The sequence below is a fragment of the Ostrea edulis genome, chromosome 7, assembly GCF_947568905.1.
Source record: "Ostrea edulis chromosome 7, xbOstEdul1.1, whole genome shotgun sequence".
NCBI lineage: Eukaryota > Metazoa > Mollusca > Bivalvia > Ostreida > Ostreidae > Ostrea > Ostrea edulis.
Genome location: NC_079170.1, coordinates 54,470,151 through 54,490,012, shown reverse-complemented (window position 1 = coordinate 54,490,012; position 19,862 = coordinate 54,470,151). Strand labels below are relative to the sequence as shown.

Sequence of the window (19,862 nt, the reverse complement as noted above, 5' to 3'; positions counted from 1 at the left end):
TTAGTTTAATTGATGTTTTATTGTTCATACAGTTAACACATGTAGTTTTTATCAGGAATAAAATAGCCTTAGTCATATATATATATATATCTATAATAATTTAATTCAATTCATAAACATGTATGTAGTATTATTATTGTCGCCATATTCTAAATACAGTCACACAGCAAATTTGGGTCTGATAACTATGATTATAAAAACACCCAGGAAAATTTGGTACTCTGAGTCATCATGTAACATACTGTTTGCCTAGTTTCGATGCAGTTCAAAAAAGCATCAAATCTGGGTCACTTTCTATGCACAAAATATGTGGGGGAAATATTTAAATAATCATGGAACACAGAACAATCCACTGATAAAGCATTCGTATCTGCATTTTAAATATTTCTATAGGACTTCTGAACCCTGTTCCTAGTTCTACTTATTATTAGGCCAATTAAAATTAATTTATAGATTATCATCCCCGCCTGCCCCTCAAAAAAGGGCCCGCCCCGATTTTTTTCTATTTTCGCAAAAATTACGATTTCAAACAAACTTGCTTTCCAGTGACATCGGTGAATGATTCAAGTCACAGAATGTTGGTTTTATATCTTCTACCAAGGATTCTTTGATTGTTAAATTGATTAACATTTTGTGTGATGCCTTAATTTTGTCTATGTTTTTCTCTCGGGGAAATGAAAATTAAAAAATAAAATCCTCCCACCTGCCCCATACTTTTTTGTGACCCCGCGAGTGTGTGTATTGGGGTGTACGTGTGTGCACGAGTGTGCATTGAGGTGTATGTGTGCATGTGAATGTGTGTATTGGGGTATACATGTGTGCGTGAGTGTGTGTATTGGGGTGTACGTGTGTGCTCGAGTGTGTATTGAGGTGTTCGTGTGTGCGTGAGTGTGTATTGAGGTGTACATGTGTGCGTGAGTGTGTATTGAGGTGTTCGTGTGTGCGTGAGTGTGTGTATTGGGGTGTACGTGTGTGCGTGAGTGTGTGTATTGGGGTATACATGTGTGCGTGAGTGTGTGTATTGAGGTGTACATGTGTGCTCGAGTGTGTATTGAGGTGTACATGTGTGCGTGAGTGTGTATTGAGGTGTTCGTGTGTGCGTGAGTGTGTGTATTGGGGTGTACGTGTGTGCTCGAGTGTGTATTGAGGTGTACGTGTGTGCTCGAGTGTGTATTGAGGTGTACGTGTGTGTATTGGAGTGTACATGTCGCGCGAGTGTGTGTTTTGGGGTTTGCGAGTGTGTGTAAGTGATTGTATTGGGGTATACATGTGTGTACGAGTGTGTGTATTAGGGTATACATGTGCATGCAAGTGTGTGTATTGGGGTGTACATGTGTGCAGGAGTGTGTGTGTGTGTTGAGGTGTACGTGTGTGCGCGAGTATGTGTATTGAGGTGTACGTGTGCGCACAAGTGTGTGTATTGGGGTCTGCGAGTGTGTGTAAGTGATTGTATGTATTGGGGTGTACATTGCGTGGAAGTGTGTGTATTGGGGTATATATGTGCGTGCGAGTGTGTGTATTTGGGTGTACATGTGTGCAGGAGTGTGTGTATTGGGGTATACATGTGTGCAGGAGTGTGTATATTGGGGTATACATGTGTGCAGGAGTGTGTATATTGGGGTATACATGTGTGCAGGAGTGTGTGTATTGGGGTATACATGTGCGTGCGAGTGTGTGTATTGGGGTATACATGTGCGTGTGAGTATTGAGGTGTAAATGTGTGCAGGAGTGTGTGTATCGGGGTGTAAATGTGTGCAGGAGTGTGTGTATTGAGGTGTATATGTGTACAGGAGTGTGTGTATTAGGGTGTACATGTGCACGTGAATGTGTAAGTATATTACCTTGCTCCTCCTCATCTGATGATTCAGGTCTAGGACGCTGGAATCCAAAAGGCCTTTCATGCTTTTCTAATTCAAATCAACAGTATTTTCTATATTAAAATTAGTCACATTTAAAAAAGTATTTACCCCTGCAAATGATTTACAAAAATTGACATAAAAGCTGAAATAATATATAAAGATCCTCCTCAATGAATGGTTGTCGTCTTGGATCTTGTGATGATTTCAATCCATTATTCTCGATGATCCGTAATACAATGGGATATGCACCCATGATATGTGTTTACCTTGATATAGGAGAACTTAATGATGAACAGATGAATATAAAATTCATAACATTTTAATGTGTGGATATTCTCTATGTTTTATTACTAAAGTACGGGAATCAGTGTGTGCGCTACGTCAGAATTAAACTTGTGACGTCAGAATTAATATTTAGTCTGCAGCAGGCGTGGCCAGCGGCCATACCAGATTGAGAGAGTGTTTACATTGCAGCGTACTGGTCCTTGTACAGTTTGAACGTCGTATTGCCTCATAAATCGCTGCAAATGGTCACAGTTGAAGAGATGAAGTGTAGGTATGTTTATTCCTCCTCTATGCGATGATTTGCTCAGAGCTGAGACAAGCACGGTAATATATGAACAAAGCGAAATTCTCCAGCATGCGCAGCTAGAAGGGAAAAGTCATGACTGTCATGGCACTAACCCATCTGTGACATGAAAACTCGAGAGCATGCGCAGAAGGAAAAAATCATGACTGTCATGGCACTAACCTTTCTGTGACATGAAAACACAAACAGAAAAATGAACTGTATTAACCCCCATATCCCAATATTACAGTAGGCTAACAGACAATGAAAAACAACTTGTTAACAATAAAATAAAACAAAAAATCAAATAAACACTGAAAACATTCCATTAATAAGATTACATTCACAGCTTATTATAAAAAACAGTATTAGGTGTAAAATGTTCAATAAAAAAAATTTTTTTTTCTTGAAATCAAGACTTACTACCATGAGTTAGTGCATCACTCTGCAAGAAAATTAAAAAATTAATGTACTTAAATATTTACTAACTAACATGCACTATGGCTGAAATCAAAATTCAATTGTTTTCTGGGTAATGTATTTATTCCGAAATAAAATAATACCTTGTTCTAGGCCTATAGCTGTAAAGCATTTCACCAGTGACTTGAGGTGACCATTAATTAGCCACTGCTGGTATATATCAAGACATTTATTTCTCACATTATCACCAGTGTGAGATCGACTTTACCCATGTGAGACAGCCATGTGAGATTTTTCTGTCTCACACTGCTGTGACGTCATTTGATTATATTATACTTTCATGTAAAATACTCGAACCTGATTGGTCGAGAAGCATTTGAAAAAACATATTGTTACCCTCTGAGAACAAAAAACACGCGCCCCAGGGTGATAGTATCTAGCAACAGGTAACAGTACTTGACAACGGGTGATATTATAAAAAATTATCACATGCGTCAAATTTATGCGCGTACGGTTCGCCGTAGATTGCTAGACGACGTCGTTTGAGCGTTTGTAATAAACGCGAGTACCCGCATCGAAATACGAAATATCGCATGACAGTGATTGATCAAATGTCAACAGACGCAAGTTTTTCTGCTTTCCAGTTTACATAACATTCAGTATAATAAAACAAATATTGCATGTAGTTGAGGGTAACATTGAAATTTTCACCCCTCAAGAAACCATTGTCAACCTCGGCTGACAATGGTTTTCTCGGGGTGAAAATTTTCTATGTTACCCTCAACTACATGCAATATTTATATAGTGACGTCATATATTTTCTATGATTTAATTACATTACACGGTGAAGATTTACGTTACACAGTGAAGTAAAAATATATTTACATTGTTATTTTTAAATCTTAATGTATATAGCTTTCTGTTGGACAACCTTGGGTTTTTTAGTTTACACTTCCAGTGTAAACCATTTTCGGGTATGAACTTTCTGCCTATCTAATTAGTTTTTGCATCAAAGTTCAAATGAAAGATTTTGATAATTTAGAATTTTCTCAAAGCTCCTAAATTTGTGCACTAAACTGTAGATAAAATGTGAGAAAAATAATCCTTCATTATTTACTCGTGTGGGACAGGGAAAGTCCACCTCGGGAACAAGATTCGCTGTCTAGGACTCGGTAAAGCCTCATCCTAGACTGCGAATCTTTTCCCCTCGGTGGAATTTCCCTATCCCACACTCGCACTAATGAATGATTCTATTAATCTCTAATGTAGAGGACTGGAGATTTGTTTTGAAAACTGGGTGGCAGAATTCAGTATGCAAATTTTCACTATAAAGGGAGATATTACTACCAGTGTACCTGAAGTTTGATGTCTGTCAAGCAAAGGGTTCTTAAGATATTGAGCAGACAGTATATTCCTATGTCAAGTTTGATCCTTGACCATCAATCGGATCATGCTTGTCCTTTTCCATAACCGGAAAGAAGATTCAGACGTGGATCGCCGCAGAGATTGCATCAAATTGATACATTTATTTGCCAGAAGCACGTATGTGGATAAAATTAAAAGGCTTACCGAATCCCTGAGAAGTCAGATTAATTATCACCACATATTCAGTTTTGGTATCATTAAGGTCTTATTCACTCTTAGACTAATACATAAACATATCAGTCGAAATTAATGGTGGTAGAATACCTAAGATATATGTATGATATCTTAGATGCATTTGAAAGCTCGCGTTTCATATTGTAATGTACAACTTGTGACATCATAGTTACATAAGAGTACACATAGCAACTGACTCTGATGGCATCAATCTACATACAAGGTTCATTTGCAGTTACAGAAATAACTGAGTATAAGTTACGATTGCTTTGACCATGTGACACCAAAATCAATAGGGGTCATCTACTCCTTAGGATGTACAAGTGAACCTGTCCAGGAAAGGGCCGGTTCTCAATATATTGAGTGGACAGTATCTTCCTAGGTCCAAAGTGGATTGACCCTTGACCTTTTGACCTGAAAATCAATAGGGGTCCTCTTCTACTCATAACCAACCCACATATATCCTTATATATTCCAATATAAAACTTTGATTCCCTATTGTGGCACCATCCTACCCCTGATGGTAATGATTTAAACATACTTCAATCTGCACTACCTGGGAATGCTTGCATATTAATGAAAGGCGAAGATAACGAACAGTGATCAATCTCATAACTCCTATAAGCAATACAAAATAGAGAATTAGGCAAACATGGACCCCTGGATATACCAGAGGTGGGATCAGGTGCCTAGGAGGAGTAAGCATCCCGTTGACTGGTCACACCCGCCATGAGCCCTATTCCTTGATCAGGTAAACAGAGTTATCCGTAGTGAAAAACTGTGTGCCAAGAACGGCTTAACAACAAGTATGAAACACATCAGACAGAATTTTACCCAATGATAGGTTGTATTTGCAAACTAGAACATTGTAACGACCAGTAACAACCATAGAATTTGCAAAATGCTGACTATGAGTATTAATATGAGTAACCATGGCCTTGCTGTTATTGAAATAAGATTTTTCATATATATTCCCATGTAAAATTTTAATCCCCTAATGTGGCCTCACCATATCCCTGGTGACCACAATTTGAACAAATCTGAATCTGCACTACCTGGGAATACTTGCATATCAATATGAGTAATCCTATTGTTCTTGAGAAGATTTTTAAAGATTTATCCTATGATTACATGCATCCCCTTTTAAAACTATGATCCTCGATTGTGGCCCAATCCTACTCATGGGTGCCATGATTTGAACAAACTTCATACTGCACTACCTGGGGATGATTGCATATTGATATGAATATTCGTGGCCCTGCTGTAAGGTTTTTAAGAGATATTTCCTATATATTACTATGAAAAACCTCTATGCCCTATGTTGCCCTCAACATACCCCTAGTGACCACAATTTGAACAAACTTGAATCTGCACAACCTGGGGATGCTTGAATATTAATATCAATATGTTTAATCATGGCCTTCTTCTTGAAAAGATTTTGTAAAGATTTATCCTATATATCACCATGGAAAACTTTAATCCTATTGTTGCCCCTACCTACCCATGGGGGCCATGATTTGAATGAACTTGAATCTATACTATGTCATAAAACATAAATTAAACTTTTCTGGCCTACTGGTTCTTAAGAAGATGTTCAATGACCCCACCCTATTTTTGTCTTTTCTTGATTATCTCCCTTTTGGAGGAAACATGGCCCTTCATTTGAACAAACTTGAATCCCATTCAACCAAGAATGATTTGTGCCAAGTTTGATTGAAATTGGCTTTGTGATTTTTAAGAAGATCTTTTAAAGATATGTCACAATTTTTACTAATTCTTGATTCCCCTTGCTTGTCATAAGAGGCAACGAAATGGGGTGGTCTTTCAGATGAGACCGCAAAAACCGAGGTCCCGTGTCACAGCAGGTGTGGCACAATTAAGATCCCTTCCTGCTCAAAGGCCGTAAGTGACGAGCATAACCCAAATTTTGCAGCCCTACACCAGCAATGGTGACATCTCCATATGAGTGAAAGATTCTCAAGTGGGGTGTTAAATAATATACAATCAATCAATCCCCACTTCAAAAAGTTAATTTGAACAAACTTGAATCCTCTTTACCCACACTTGCTTTGTGGCAAATTTGGCTGAAATTAGCAATGTGGTTCTGGAGAAGAAAAGTTCACAGAGAGACTGACACGGGACAAAAATGTGATCAGAATAGCTCACATAAGTTCATGAGAGAAAAACAAAAAAAAGTCCTATGTTTTGAAGAACATTGAAGTATTGAAGCTTCAAAACTTTTATATGAAAGAGTTAAAACAATTCCTCATGATGAGTTTTACAATACTTCCAGTAACATATTGTAAAAGCTTCCTTCCATTCCCTATCACCTTAATGGTCAAGTCCATTGATGTTCATGTCTGCAGATTAACAATTCAATTAAGGATGACCCCTTTAGACTGTTTGCTGTTGGTATTATGGGGGTACTAAAACAATAGAAACATTGGGTAATTTACATAATCATGGAAGCCGATCAAGCAGAAATTTTTCATAACTCACAATACATTTAATAAATGGACATTTATTCCTTACAGTAATATTTATCTTTAATTTTCCATTAAAATATAGGTTTTAAAAGTAGACAAATTTATTGTACCTATGTATGTCATAGTTTATATCAAAAATTATGATCAACAATCAAATGCTTTTTCTGCTGACAAAAAAATTGGTGATTAAATGCATGTACTTAATTCCTGATCAAAACAATGATATAAAAGAAACAATAGACGATATATCTGATCAATTTCCACCATGGATCTGAAGTACATTTCATAGGAAGACTGATTACCCATCACAGTACAAGACATTATGTAGCCATAAAGTGATACATTATTCAAAGCAGGAATGCAAATAGTCCTTAGTTAGCAGCCAAAAAGCAGAAAATGCAATTAACTTAGCCGTAGATATTTGTCTCAATCAATACCCGTGGTGAGACAGAGCGTTTGTACTACGATATAGATCATTCACATTCCATACCGCATGTACTCATGTCCAGAATAATTTAATGGATTGCACAGATTAACCTCTCATTTTATTACAGACTTTTAGTACAAGTGGATGAAACTGTGTCAGTGTAGAACTATTATATCAATTTCAATATGGTATTGATCGTAAAATCGTCAATTTTACATTTTCAAAATTGATTTTTGTGCTTTGTAAGAAATGTTTTACACAGATCTAGGTTCAATATAACAACAAAAACAAGAGGTACTGTGAGCAATGCTCACTAAGAATACCCCCCGCTTACCCCAATCTCCCAAAGGGTGTTGGTAATAGGTATAAACTACCTCTTTTCTGAGTGTAAAAAACAAATGGCATGACAAACCGAACCATATTGCTACTTCGATGTCCAGTGCACGTGACCTTTGGACACAAAATTGATAGGGAACATCTTCATCCCATGGGTAGTCCATATGTATGATATGGTGACTGTAGGTAGAAAGGATAACGCTTTAGAGCCCGGAAACCATTGCTTCTACAGACGGACGGATGGACAGACAACCCGATTCCAGTATAACCCCAACCCCCCACAACTTGTTGTGGGGGGGGGGGGGTATAATTATACTTCGGACACAATTATTGAGTTAACAGCTTTGATAATAACCAAAATATCCTATCAGCAATTTACCTAGTCAAATACAACACATTATAATAATCCATTCTTGTCCATGCTGGATTGGATATTAAAATTGCCCTATTTTTTAATGCATCTTTCAAACATAAAAACAAATTCTGTTACCTCAGTTTCACGTGTTGTTATAATGGAATACAACCATACAACCGCACCTGCAAGAGATGATCTCAAAATATATACTCATATAATACATGTCAGATTAAGTTAGGAACTTTGTGCCCAATTACATCATTACTATTAGATCTCTCTCTCTCTCTCTCTCTCTCTCTCTCACTAAATTGAATTAAGAGCTGACCTAATTAAGGATCGAATTAACTAACGAAATCTGAGTTATTGGACTTTGCATCAACTTACTATAATATAATCATAACTCTTTTTTTTTTCTCTCTCTCTCTCTCTTTCTTTTCCTGGTATACATCCCACATGGACCGTTTTACACCATTTTTAAGGTTTGTTACAGAGACAGCCATAGAGAGGCTGAGCAGGTAACCATGGCTGATGAGGCACCAATGTAATCAGATTACTGAAATCAAGCAGACAATCAATCAAATTTAGTATTGATGTGGTAAGGAGATAATAAACATTTTAGGTCATGTGCAGAATTAGAGAAAATCAATAGAAATTTCTTGCATTGTTGCTGTAAATATATATATATATATATATATAAAGCACAGAAATAGCAATGAACTCTTAAATGAACATAACTGCCCTAAGTGAAGAAATATTTAATATAAAGCACAGAAAGAAAAAAAATAAAATATACATATATATATATATATATACACACACACAAAATTTATGATGCCTGCTTATCATCATTTGTCATGAATAGTTAAATGGATTCAAAATACTAGGGATCTTGGTATCATTCTGCCAAATAATACGTTGCATTTTATCAACCAATAACTTGAGCTACATGTAGTACAGAAACTTTAGCAGGCTAAAAACTGGTTTAAGGTCTCCATTAAAAGTCACAAGGTAGGGGTGGTCATCTTCTTAATTAAGACTTTCAATGATCTTCAACTAGTGCAAATGACCTTTATCATGGTTCATTACACACATAGCTTTTGATTCTTTACAATTCACTTCATCATTTGTCCAAAATCGATTGAATATGGAGAGTTTAGATTCCCGTTTAATGATACAAAAGTAATTGGTTCTAATGATATAGGTGTATCATCCCGAGGCTGAAGTGTCAGCTTTGTAGCAGGCAGACAAATGAGGCACCACTGTATTTCAGTCCACAGCCTAAGGATTCTTATCAAGTCGGGCTAATACAATGTATCAAAAATGGCTACTAGTAATTTATAACAAGAGACCAATTGGCTACATTTAAATAATGCTCATCTTAGTCACCATATTCAGTCAATTGTTTGAACTTTGAACCTCTATTTGTGGCCCAGGCCTCATCCTTTGGTATGCCTTTAACAGATTGGGAATACTTTCCTTACAGCAAGATCTTCTAGCTAAAATGCGATTCTTCCTCTTTAGCAAAAAAACAAACATTACCATAAAATGGCTTGATTGAAAATATAATGACAAGTCTCATGCAATGCTGAACAAGTGCGACACGTTCAACATTGCACAAACTGCCTTTATAAAATTGATAACACAGTCAAGAAATTTCGTTTCAATGTTGCTGCATAAGAGAGGGGGCTAAAATTTAATGCAAATTATGAATATGTTTGTTTTATAAAGCAGTAGTATCAGACATCGTAACTCGTTTTCTTCTTTTCCACATGAAACATGAATAGATGTACTCCTCGGCTGTTACTCTCCGTCGCACGTGATATACTCACTCTCGCTAAATAGGAATAATTGCTTTTTATTGAGATCTCACTGATAGGGGAAGTGTTGCTAACCCGTTTAAACCACTATTTATGACAGTTAAAGAAACCTGAATCTTTGCATATCAATCAGTTACCTTCAATATTACAGATCTTGGTAAGATTCTTTGTATATTGTTTAACGTCCCTCAAGAATTTTTCACTCAATTGCCGGTGAAGAGCTGCAAAATTTAGGCTTATGCTTAGTGCTTCGGCCTTTGAGCAGGGAGGGATCTTTATCATGCCACACTTGCTGTGATTAGAGGCTTCAGTTTTTTGTCTCATCCGAATGACCACCCCATGTAGTCGCCTCTTACAAGTAAAGGGAACTGAGGACCTATTCTAACCCAGATTCACAGGGTTAAGAAGAATTTCACAGATTATTCAGTGGTACCTAATCTCTAATAGGAACGGGACATGACCTTTCATTTGAACAAACTGAAATCCCCCTGCAATCAAGGTATTCTGTAGCAAGTTTGGTTATTGTAACAAGAGACCCATGGGCATTAATGGTCACCTAAGGAACAGGCAACAACTCTTCAATGTACGGCTTACTTAAACTAGAGATTGTTTACATGAAAAGCAAATGTCTCCCTATAGCTCCCCAAATTGGAAGTGCTCCAAATGAAACCTCCTCCCCTGTATGTACTGCATGGTATGGAGGATAAAGCATAAGTGTTCACACAATATTTGACACCCTCCACCCCTCAGATCCACTATAACTTTAAAGATAACAATTGGATCCTCCTGTCCCTACAATATGAACATCTGCAAATGACATTGATTCAGAAGTATTGTACAAAGTTTCAAATCTATTGGATAAGTCATATAAGAGAAGCATTCACAAGCTATTTTAACATCCTCCACCCCTCTCAGATCCACTATAACTTTTAGGAAAATAATCGGATCCTCCTGTTCCAACAATACGCACATCTACAAATAGCAATGAAGCATTGTAAAAAGTTTCAAATCTATCAGATAAGCCATATAGGAGAAGAAGTGTTCACAAGCTATTTTACATCCACCACCCCTATTAGATCCACTATAATGTTTAGTAAAATAATTGGATCCTCCTGTCCTGACAATATGCACATCTAAATACACTGTATGGCAATGAAGCATTATACAAAGTATCAAATCTATCAGATGAACCATATAATAGAAGTGTTCACAAGCTATTTTACATTCTCCACCTCTCTTTGATCCACTATAACTTTAAGGAAAATAATTGGATCCTCCTGTCCCAAGAACATGCACATCTACAAACGGTAATGAAGCATTGTACAATGTTTCAAGTCTATCAGATAAGTCATATAGGAGAAGTGTTCACAAGATTTTGTGAAAGACAGATGGACGGACAGAAATTGTCCTTAGCTTTCCACATTTAGTTTTTCCAATAGAACATTTTTTTTAATTCATGTACTGCCATGCCTTGAAGCCTCAGTAATTATACATAGTCCAGAAGCAGCCTCTTCAGTGTCACTTCAGAGTGGCTTTTTCAAAAGAATCGATGCATCTTCACTATATGAGATATAAAGCCCCACCCAGCTAGCACAGAACCCTTGAACATTATGACTACAACACATCTTGCCTATTAGGTGTTCTGGATAAGAAGATTGTTCTGGATTTTAAGAAGATTTTGAACCCACCCACTTCCTCAGGCCCCACTTTTAGTTTCCCTTACCCTTAAGATGCAAATAATGTTCCAGAGGTGGATCCAGGAATTTTTGAAAGGGGGGGGGGGGCTACCAATAACTTTGGTTTTTAAAAAGGGGGGGGGGGGGGTCTACCCTCAAAATGCGTTATTTTTATTCTTTCTTATGGGCAAATTTTCTGATGAAAGTGGGGGTTCCAATCTACTGACCCCCACCCCCACCCCCACCCCGTTACACTACTGTGTCCATACCAAATTTGATGCAAAATGACCAAATTAACCTATAATAGATGTTGATTGATTGATTGATGTTTTCCGCCACACTCAACAATTTTTCAATTATATGGTGGTGCCCAGTTTTTTATTGGTGGAAGAGAGAACCCCAGATACAATGTACCTGGGAAGAGACCACCGACCTTCCGAATTTAAACTGGGAAACTTTCTCACTTACCGGCGCGAGCTGGATTCGAACCTGCGCCGACAGAGGTGAGAGGCCGTGTAATTTTGAGCGCGATGCTCTAACCACTCGGCCACGGAGGCCCTGAAAGACAACTAACTGCAGTCATAATTAGTCAAGTGACTCCGGTAACCTAAATGGCATTGTGGTTCTGGGGAATAAGTTGAAAATGTGAAAAGTTAACAGAGGACAGACACTAATGATGGATGGGCTAGCTCACTTGAGATTTCAACTAAGGTGAGTTAAGGCTAGTAGGTCCATATTAGTGTGATGAAATCAATAGGAAATGATGACATGCTTATTACACGTGATATTTCCCGAATCAGCACGGAGACTCCTGGGATCAAGCATCTAAAATGTCTCTTATCGTCAGTCAAATATCTCCCAAATCTCCTCATTAAGATGAAGATAATACAGAAGTCAATTCTTAGGGAAACCGTGGAGCCCTGCGTGAATTTGATTGACCAGCGTAGACACACATTGATGATCAGTAGCTTAATTGTCTTTGGTCAATATCTGACTAGTATATAATTATTGACCTAATACAATGAATGCATTGCATCTTTAATGAATTAATGCTGACTAATGGGCTTAAAATACAAGTGTACATCCTATCTATCAATGAGTTATAAACTTTATCTCAAATATTTTCTACACTGAGGGTGAAACTGAATACACTCAAATTAAAGCAATTTAAACATTAAAGAGTTCTAAAATGATTTTTTTTTTTTGCTCCCCTATCTAATATTTCTGTACATGTTGTCTTCCAAGAATATTCATTATCAAAATTCTCTGGACTTGTTTGATGAATGAATTACTGTTCTGAAAATATACTGATGTATACCTATGTGTCAAATTGAAAATAACAATCATTCTGAGAGTATTGCATAGCAATGCATAGTCCCCTACCAGAGGCAAAAATTATTGGACCACAACAATATTCGAAGTTCATTACGAGACCAAGGTTATGGTAAAGGGGAAGATTGGGAAACCAGGATAGAAATTGTTTAAGAATGAATTACCATCCATTTATTAGATATGAAATATGGTCATTATACATTGAATACCTTAAGAGGCTGTCTACGATAGAACCATGCAAAACCAAAAAATTATTATGGAAGGTGTTGTCAAATTCTCAGACCTTTTTATGATATTTCAAAAGTATTTTACTAGTTATATCATATTTTGTGGCAAAATCGATGAGTACCTCCCGAACTAACACCTAATGGGCTGTTCTATTTTTAGCACAATATACACATCAATTTCATGCAAAAATGGTGTATTTTCAGCTAGTCATTAAAATATCAAAAACAGAATAATCACATATAATTTCAGTTCCGCATAGTCTATTCAAACGGTATCTTTGAATTGGTGAACATAACTTTAAAATTCATTCTCCAGATTTAAGTCGTATAGTGTTTGAACTAGTAAGATTATGCAACTTTCAAATTAGATGCTATTTTTAGTGAGTCATAAAATTAAAATAAATAGTTTCGTGGTTTAAAACACAGATATATGCATAAATGATCACTACTAAACGGGAATTTGGTTGCAAATAAACAGAAAGTCATTTATTTGGGGTATAAATTTCGGAAATTTTATCAAAAAATTATCTCCCTTTGTGGAACTCTCATGGGAAGAAGGTTTGGAAGAATGATTCATAAAGCAGAAAACACCATTGGTAGGATTAGGCATAAAAGAAAAGAATGGATTAGTGTTCAAACAGAAGAATTGGTGGAAAAGAGACAACGGCAAAAGCAAGGAAGGATTCAACTGGAACTAGGCGAAACTCAGAGGAATACAGAAAGCTTGATGCCCTTGTAAAAAAAAAAGTGCAAAGAAAGACAAACAGAATTGGTTTGACAAATGTGCTAGTGAGTTAGAGGTAGCATCTGGTATGAAAAATCAAAGGAAGGTATTTCAAATTGTGAAAAAGATGAATGGGAAATCAACACCACAGCCCATGTCTGTAAAAAGCAAGGAAGGAAACATACTGACTGACAAAGATCAAGTGAAAGACAGATGGAGAGAACACTTCTATGAGCTCCTGAACAGACCAGCCCCAGCACGAAGGTACCATCCAAGTCAACAGCTATGGGAAGAACTAGATACAGATACAAGTGAACCATCAGAGGAGGAAGTAGAAAAGGCAATCAACAAACTGAAGAACAACAAGTCAGCTGGTACAGACAGTGTTACAGCAGAACTGATAAAATGTGGAGGTCAACCCACCACAGCCAGGTTCCATTCACTCTTGTTTAAGATCTGGCAAGAAGAGCAGGTGCCTCTAGACTGGAAAAAGAGTGAACTTTGTATTCTCTTTAAAAAAGGTGACATCAAAGACTGCAAGAACTACAGGGGCATTGCACTATTGTCTGTGGCAGGAAAAGCCTTTGCCTGGATTGTATTGAACAGGATAAAAGATGCTGTTGATAAAAGACTACGAGAGAATCAAGCAGGATTTAGGAGATCGAGAGGTTGTATTGACCAAATATTTTGTCTGAGAATACTGATCGGAAAATGCCTTGAGTTTCAAATACCAGCAGTCACTACTTTTGTCGACTTTAAAGCAGCTTTTGACAGCGTACATAGACCATCCTTATGGAAAATAATGAAAGAATATGGCATCCCAGACAAGACCATAAGCATTATCAGAAACACCTATAATGGATCTCAGGCTAGAGTGAAAGTAGGAGGCGAATTTTCCGACTGGTTTTTTGTCGAGACTGGGGTGAGGTAAGGTTGTGTTGGTCTCCCATACTGTTTGGCATTCTCATAGACTGGGTATTAAGAAAGTCCTGTGACAGTCATGGATTGCAGATGAAGAAGCGTGTTCGTACACTCAGGGGAATCGAGGACGGTTGGAAACTATCAGACCTCGACTTTGCTGATGATGTGGCTCTGATAGAACCAGACGAAGAAAAATCAACAGCAGCACTGGCAAGACTCAGGAGAGCAGGAGAAGAGGTTGGCCTTGTAGTTTCTGCAGAGAAAACCAAGGTTATGCCAATAGGTGAAACATCGGCATGCGTGAAAGATGGAGAGTCTACCATTGATAAAGTTGAGAAGTTTAACTACCTAGGCTCAACTGTAACACCAATTAATTCCATCGATACTGAGCTGAACATTCGTATAGGAAAAGCCGCCAATGCTTTTAAGAACTTGCGCAACACTTGGAGAGCAAAGATCAGCCTCAAAATAAAAATGAGAATATATAGAGCAGTTGTCATTCCAACATTGCTGTATGCATCTGAGACATGGGCCACAACCAGGAAACATGAGCAACGACTAGACGCCTTCGATTCCAGATGCCTTAGAATTATTCTGAAGACCAAATGGTGGGAACGAAGGCGCAACAGTGACATTCGAGAGCTCACAGATCAACCATATGCCTCAACACTACTCATGAGGAATCAGCTGAGATGGTTTGGTCACATGTCGAGGATGGGAAACGAAAGATTCCCTAAGCAAATGTACGAATGGGACCCTACATCGGTCGGAGGCAGACGAAAACAAGGACGACAACGGCAGAGATGGCAAGACACGCTGGCAAGAAACTTTACAACTGCGGGCCTAACATATCAGGAGGCCGAAAATATAGCCAAAGACCGTGTGACATGGAGGGATACCATAGCGGCACTGATGTGATAACAATCACTAACAGTATCCAGGAAGGAAGGAAGGAACTACATTTGATGAATGAATTACTGTTCTGAAAATATACTGATGTATACCTATGTGTCAAATTGAAAATAACAATCATTCTGAGAGTATTGCATAGCAATGCATAGTCCCCTACCAGAGGCAAAAATTATTGGACCACAACAATATTCGAAGTTCATTGTGAGACCAAGGTTATGGTAAAGGGGAAGATTGGGAAACCAGGATAGGAATGGTTGGAAATGAACTACTATTCAGGTACAAAGACTAGACCAGGAAAACTTCAAAATCGATCTGTAACTTGTTATGGCAAAGCAATCATGAATATCAAATGAATATCTGTAAGCACAACAAAAAAAAGTTAGGAAAACTGACGATTCATGCTTTTTTTTAAAGTCCAAGGGCCATAACTTAGTGAAAAATCAACGCATCAAGATGAAATTTGAATTCAATCTGTAACTTGTTACCAAAAAGCGATGTACCATATATAAAATGAATATCTGCAAGTACATCAAAACTGACAATTCATGCTATTTTATTTAAGTCCAAGGGCCATAATGTAGTGAAAAATCAATGGACCGAGACGAAATTCGAATTTCATCTGTAACTTGTTATGGCAAAGCAATGTACCTAATATCAAATGAATATCTGCAAGCACATCAAAAAGAAGTCCAGAAAACTGATTTGCAGGACTGACGGCCTACAGACAGACGGACGGAGCACAAACCGAAAGTAGCCTTCAACTTCATCAGTAGGGGACTTATAATCATCAAAGATACATGTATTTAAATTATGATCCTACTGAATTGAAAAAAATTATAAACAGATCTTTAATACAGTAAAATTTTCTTTTTTCCAATTTAAAAAATCAAAAAATCGCTAAAACGCATCAAATTTGCGTATGGACGAATTGCAGTTTGGAAAATTATGCACACTTGCATCCACGAAGTAAAAACATGCACCTATTTAATATAGTTTATAAGTATGAAGCTTAGATTGATTGATTGAATATTGTTTAACGTCCCTCTCGAGAATATTTCACTCGCATGTAGACTACGGGTGTGTATTGCTCAAGATTTTCCGATACGATACGATACAATATTTTCTGATGCGATATCCGATATATTGGATTTACAATGTAGTTAAGCATTTTTTGAAGTAAAATATCAAAATTTAAAAAAATCGGGATTAAAGTCTGAAAAATCCGATGTGTCACAATGTAAAAGCAGGTATTAATGAAAGTCTGAGGAATCTCTAATGTCACAATGTAAAAGCGAGGATTAAAGTCTGAGGAATTTCCGATGTGTCACAATGTAAAAGCGGGGATTAAAGTATGAGAAATCTCCGATGTGTCACAATATAAAAGCGAGGATTAAAGTCTAAGAAATCTCCGATGTGTCACAATGTAAAAGCAGGGATTAAAGTCTGAGCAATCTCCGATGTGTCACAATGTAAAAGCGGGCATTAATGAAAGTCCGAGGAATCTCCAATGTCACAATGTAAAAGCGGGTATTAAAGTCTGAGGAATCGTGTTCCTGTTAGAAGCCTTTTTAAATTATGAACTTCGATCCCGACTATTAAAAGGGCTGTTTTTCAACCCGACATTATATCGTATCGTATCGTCGAAACACCATATCATATATCGCTGGACAGACGTATACCGGTACATTTCGATATGTTGATATATTGATTCACCCCTAATGTAGACATCACCATTGCTGGTGAAGGGCTGCAAAATTTAGGCCTGTGCTCGGCGCTTATGGCCTTTCAGCAGGGAGGAATCTTTATCGTGCCACACCTGCTGTGACACGGGGCCTAGCTTTTTGCAGTCTCATCCGAAGGACAGCCCCATTTAGTCGCCTCTTACGACAAGCAAGGGGTACTGAGGACCTATTCTAACCCAGATCCCCACAAAGTATGAAGCTTTGAATGGCCGCAATAGGTATTTAGTGTAATAATGACCTTGACCTTTGGATTTCAAAAGCAACATGAATCTTGAATGTCATCAGGATTTGAAGTCTGATAAACATGCACCAGCAAGTACATGTATATAAGTTAGAGGCAAGCTCAAATCTACAGTATATAGTGAAAAAGAGACCGTGACCTTTGACGTCAAAATAAATAGGAACCTTCCTCTTTTGGATGTGATCAAAATATGCAAGTCTGGCAAAGATGCACCAAGTAGTATGAAAGTTAGAGACCATAAAAGCTCAAATCTATGGCATTTAGTGACAAAGTGATCTTGACTTTTTTACCTCAAAATAAATAGGAACATTCCTCTTTTGGATGTGATCATGTTAAGGTATTCCATGTATAATGAAAGTATAATGAACAATTTTGAAGGATTTAGATCAACATAAAAGCTAATATTGTTAAATAATGATGAAAGTGAAGCAAATGAAATTCACATGACTGGTAAATGATTAGAAGCTGACCTTTTTGCACTCAAGACTTTTTGAAAGAGTTGTCTGCCCTTTATAAAAATAAGAAAAATCTAATTTTCTAAAAATGTGTGTTGACAATGATTAATTTTATTTCATATTTTCATAAAAAGAAAGTGGTGGATGGGGCATATCAAAGCTGAAGGTAACTACAGCCTTGATAGGTGGCGGAAGATACCCCATCTTTGACACTTTTTGTATATACAAATTGCCAAAGTATCTGCTCTTATAACTTGAGGTTTTTTCTAGTCATAATATTGTATTTATGATTTTTCATATTGTAGTTTTTAGGATTGTGGCATTTTTGTAATGTTTTATTAGTCACAATTCCTTAGCATGAATTACAGTATTGTGTTCTTAGTTTGTTATATTTTTAACTGTTTTATATGATTTTTTGGTGTAATACTTTGTCATTTATTAGTTAATAATTCCTCAAACTGTATTATGTGTTTAATTGTGTCAAACAGAGCACCACCCTATCAGTTATCCATAAAGAAAGTGTATGTAACTTTCTACCAAGAGATTATTACGAAAATATAATTTGTTTTTAAAATATTGTAATAAAACATGCTTTTCCCATATACTTCAATGTTAAATTCTATGTGAAATAAATCAAGCAGTAAACAAAATTTTGAAAATTCCTATGGTGGATTATTTTTATTTCATGAACCCTTCAAAATGATACCATGATTACAAATATTCCACCATCCATTTATTAGATATGAAATATGGTCATTATACATTGAATACCTTTTAAAAGTAAGTCTAACAAAGATGTACTAAAAAGTATGAAAGTTAGAAACCGGACAAACTAATTATGGACGCCGCCCGCCCGACTGGACGCCCATCCTTCGCCAATTTAAAAGCCGAGATTTGCTATGCAACTCGGCTAAAAATGAGGAAGAAAATGGCTGCTTTAATTACAATACATGTTTTAAAAATGTTGTTGATAAAAAATCTCCAGAAAATACCCTTCAGTCTCCTACATTTTGAAGGCCATGCAATCTCCTGGTTTGGATTCAAGACTAGTGTTGAAAAATCGGAAAAATTTCTTAATCGATAAACAGAAGAGCTGTATCAATCAATGATCGATATAATCGATATTTACATGTAGTTAATAAATGTTTATTATTTTTGGGGTTATTTCTATCTATAGTTTTATGGATATGTGCAGCATACGCACTAGCTGGTGTCACTGAATTCCCACTTTTCAATGTGGAGTTCACTCTGATTCTTCCCCCTCCACCACACACACATATCTCGATATAAAAGTGGGATTAACAGTCAGATGAATCTTGGATTAGATATTAATTAGTGTACAGGTGACGATCAATTATGAAAAATAGAATCAATAAACAGAATCGAAAAGCCAAAAACAATCTATAATCGATTGTCGGTGACAATCGTTTCATCACTATTCAAGACTGTTTGAATTCACTGGTATGCCTGTTTAATCTCTCAGACATAGATTACTTGCTCTGTGGGCTATACTAAGTGTTGAAGCAGGTCCAAGTTAAGAGGTATAGATCTATGAAGAAATGTTGAGCGATGTAGTAGAATGGATCTGGAGCTGCCAAATTCTGAAGATTAAGAATATGTTAAGAGTATTTTGGTGCAATCTATTTCCAACTGGAACTTTGAAGAGTTTTCCTTGACACAGAGTGTAACAAGAGACACAGTAATATCTCAAGAGTAGAACATGTCTCCCTCCAGTATCAATAGACACAGTGATATCTCAGGGTAG

The 19,862-nt window shown here is 36.9% G+C and overlaps 1 protein-coding gene across 1 annotated transcript in view; it reads right to left on the bottom strand.

The window, feature by feature from the left end:
* LOC125653646 (uncharacterized) overlaps window positions 1-19,862 on the bottom strand; it is a 276,533-nt gene that overhangs the window by 226,505 nt on the left and 30,166 nt on the right. The window contains exons 4-7 of the mRNA XM_056145758.1: window positions 8,435-8,603; window positions 8,186-8,232; window positions 2,851-2,872; window positions 1,842-1,907 (exon numbers count right to left, since the gene is read on the bottom strand). The gene's annotated coding sequence lies outside the window, so the exon portion shown is untranslated. The remainder of the gene's footprint in view (window positions 1-1,841; window positions 1,908-2,850; window positions 2,873-8,185; window positions 8,233-8,434; window positions 8,604-19,862) is intronic.